The sequence below is a fragment of the Ornithorhynchus anatinus genome, chromosome 3, assembly GCF_004115215.2.
Source record: "Ornithorhynchus anatinus isolate Pmale09 chromosome 3, mOrnAna1.pri.v4, whole genome shotgun sequence".
Classification (NCBI taxonomy): Eukaryota; Metazoa; Chordata; class Mammalia; order Monotremata; family Ornithorhynchidae; genus Ornithorhynchus; species Ornithorhynchus anatinus.
In genome coordinates, this window is record NC_041730.1 from 71617572 (window position 1) to 71620812 (window position 3241).

General features: G+C 39.7%; 1 long non-coding RNA gene across 4 annotated transcripts; it reads left to right on the forward strand.

Annotated features, from left to right (window-relative positions):
* The first annotated feature begins 296 nt into the window (after positions 1-296).
* Positions 297-2935, forward strand: LOC114810064. 4 transcript variants are annotated; one of them, XR_003757793.2, is made up of 4 exons: positions 297-382; positions 832-1178; positions 1272-1404; positions 2411-2935. It is a non-coding gene; the product is annotated as an uncharacterized LOC114810064 (long non-coding RNA). The 4 variants fall into 4 exon arrangements; XR_003757791.2 differs by having other exon boundaries at positions 301-1178; XR_005659864.1 differs by lacking the exon at positions 1272-1404 and having other exon boundaries at positions 301-1178.
* Positions 2936-3241: the final 306 nt, after the last annotated feature.

The window sequence follows — 3241 nt, forward strand, 5'->3', positions numbered from 1 at the left end:
CTTGAAATGCAGTTCGGGAAACTCACTTTAAAGATATTACTTATTTCGGTGCCGCTCTGGGCTTAAAGTAGGAGGTGTAAATAGTTGAAAAATAAGAAATGACAACGAGGACAAAAAACTAATTAAGTAGAATCCAGAACAAACCGTTTTGGTTTTGGGTTTTTTTTTTTTTAGGAATCAGAGCCTCTCCTTATTGTCTGGTATTTTATTTTGTTTAAAATCAATTAAGCCTTTTTTCCCCGCTGTTCTTGGGGACTCAAATAACTTTGCCTCGATTTCTCTCTTCATTTTTCTATCCGTGGTCAAAGAAGAACGATGATAATGGTCGATACAATAATTATCGGTATTGAAAAAACGTTTTCATGTTGCCGGGGTACCAAGGGTAAGCAGGGTCCCGTACAGGATCACCGAAAGCACAAGGACAAATAGTGGATAAACTTATCTTCTTTTTGTGTTACTGATTAAAGACACCTCATGCAGCTTCCACTTCAGAAAAAAAAAATTACAATGCGCTACTTCAAGTGACAGGCGAAAGGGGAAAAACTTTGGTGGGAGTCAGAGAAGGGTTCTCATCTCTGAGGAAGATTAAAACAAATCTCCCTGTCACTTGTCTCTTTCAAAGACAGAGACAGAGGTACAGAGAGAGGAAAGAGAAAGGGCGGGGAAGGGAGAAAAAAAAAACCAATTCAGAGACGGACTTCATTAGAAACCAACACACAGGAAGGTGCAGAAGCTTAGTTAGGCAGGTCGGAGAGAGAGAGAAAGAGCTGAGGCTACGGAAATCCTCCCCACCTTCCCAGCCAACGCTACGTTTCTAACTTGTTCTTGGAGTTTGTTTCTCTGCCCCCCAAAATCACTGCACACTCAAGACCAAAGTGAAGAAAGTTTCGGGATCCAGGGGACATCTAACGCGTCTGTTGGGTGGATGGGACGACGAAGCCATTAAGCTGGCCGTTCTTCCAGTTCACTTTCTCCTTCAGTGTGAGTCAAAGGTGTGTGAAAGATCTCGGGGTTTGGGTTTTGAGGTTAACAACTACGGACCTGTGGCCAGTATCCTTTTGTAAGAGAGCGCCTAGCGTTCAAGACTGCTCTTCTCCGGACAGCCCCAGTTCTGGCAAGAGACACGGGGAAAACAATATACAAATCGCCTACCACCTACCCGGGAAATACATTCATAGGTAAATTTTTATTGCCTTCATGATTTGCATTTTAAGTTCTTAAATGTGGAGGTTGGCCTGACCATTTTTTGTTTTCTGGCTGCCCAATATCAGGGCTGTCAAAAGAGAGTCCAAATAAAATATGGAGAGAGAAACCCAGGAACCTGCCCAAAAGAGTTTTATGTTCCAAGACTTTCTATCCACAGTACGGATGGTGTATTCCATGTGTTTACATGCGTGTATTCAGGTAGGGATATAACTCTCCATTAGTATAGACACGTTAGGGCAAACGTTCAGTGGTTAAATAGAATCTTCTCCTTTTCTTTTCTTTTTTTTTTTTTTTGGTTACAACTTAGTATAATGATCCTTCTCTCATGAAAATTCCCCCACAATATTGAAACTGCGTTTGTTGTCCGATTAATATGAACGCTTGAGGCCTTTCGGAGAAAAAAAAAACCATTATCATCCAATGGCTAGAAAATCGCTCTCATTCCTTTAAAAAGCAGCAGCAGCAATAACAAACAACAAACAACAAAAACTTTCTCCTGCATAATCCTCGTTCGCAGAATTACAAAGGAAAAATATTGACTTACCCCCGAATAGATGACACGTTTGATAAGGGGGGGGGGGACTTTTTGAAGATTTTTGTTGGGTAGCTGTACAGACAGATGCAATTCATAGGCGAAGCTGATTGCCAGAAACGCTATAGATTAGCATGGGGTCTGCAGCACACAGATTCTGATCAATACCCCTGCACTCACACGCCAGATGGTTTTGGAAAGGACAAAAATAAAATAGTTCAAATCAACCCACTGTTATTATGTCTTTTTGTGCTTCTCGGATAAACCTATTTGGAGAATAAGCCTGTTTTAAAACAGGTTCTTCCCAGTGGGGAGGGAAAAAAATCACAGGTATTTTGCAGATGTTCGGTAAATAAATAGTCCTTGTCTCTGAACTGGATTTAAAGAGAAATAATAAGCAAGCTCCTAGCTCACTTCTACAGATCCGTTTTACTTGTTGGTCTGTTTATTTTTCGTGAATAATTTATTGAGCTTCTGCCTTAATTGAAAGCTATGCTCTCTCTGCCTCTTATATCACGCATATCATTCCAGTGTGTAAATATGTGTGAAAGGTTCTTGCTTTATTAATTCATGTTACTTCCTGGGAATTGGGTCTCTGGTCTTGATTTTTTAAAAACTACAGCATGAAACACCAGATTTGTTACTAACGCTATGTCTTTTTTTTCTTTTCAGAATATCTTCCTTTGACCCATTGTCTGATGGGTGACAGAATCGAACCTGCATACGTAATATGCTAAGTGGTATATCATCGTGCTCTTTATTATAATGTATTTCACGACTGCTTGGCCAAATGATATTAATGAGGAAAATCAATTGCCCACAAACAGCATTTCTATACAGCTTCCCAATTCATCAAATGCCATTCACATGAAAATAAATTAATTCCAGTAAAAGACCAAAATTCTAAATCCTAGAACTTCTGCACTTGTAAAGTCTGCAGAAGAGCACTTACCCGGAGCTCTGTAACAGTCATGGAGAAATAAACTTTTTTTCCATTTTTTTCCTCATAGTAAAATACAACGAGAGACGTTTTGAAAACTGAAGAGTAATTATTAAAATGAACAGAATAGAAATGGCATTTAAGAAGAGACCTGAAAAAATAGCGTTTGGGCTTTTTCAAAAGAGACAGTGAGGGTGTAAATGGGCGTCCAAACGTATCTTAATAAAAATGAAGGCGCTGATCATCTAGCATGTGCATTTTGCATTTAAATTTAATTCTGGTTGAAATGTAAAGCGTTGAGCCTAATGTTGAACTACAACATGAAAAACATGCTCTAATCTAGTCCAGTGAAATTATACACAAAGAAACCAATACGATTTCATGATTTCCCTGAGATCTCCAATATTGATCGAGGAAAGGGGGAGGATGGGAAAAAGGGAGGATGGGAAAGAGGAGGGGGAGGAAAGTGTGTGTGTGTGTGTGTGTGTGTGTGTGTGTGTGTGTGTGGTAGAGTGTGTGGGTGGGGGGAGATTTCTTCAACTCACCTTTAAAGTCCAGAACAC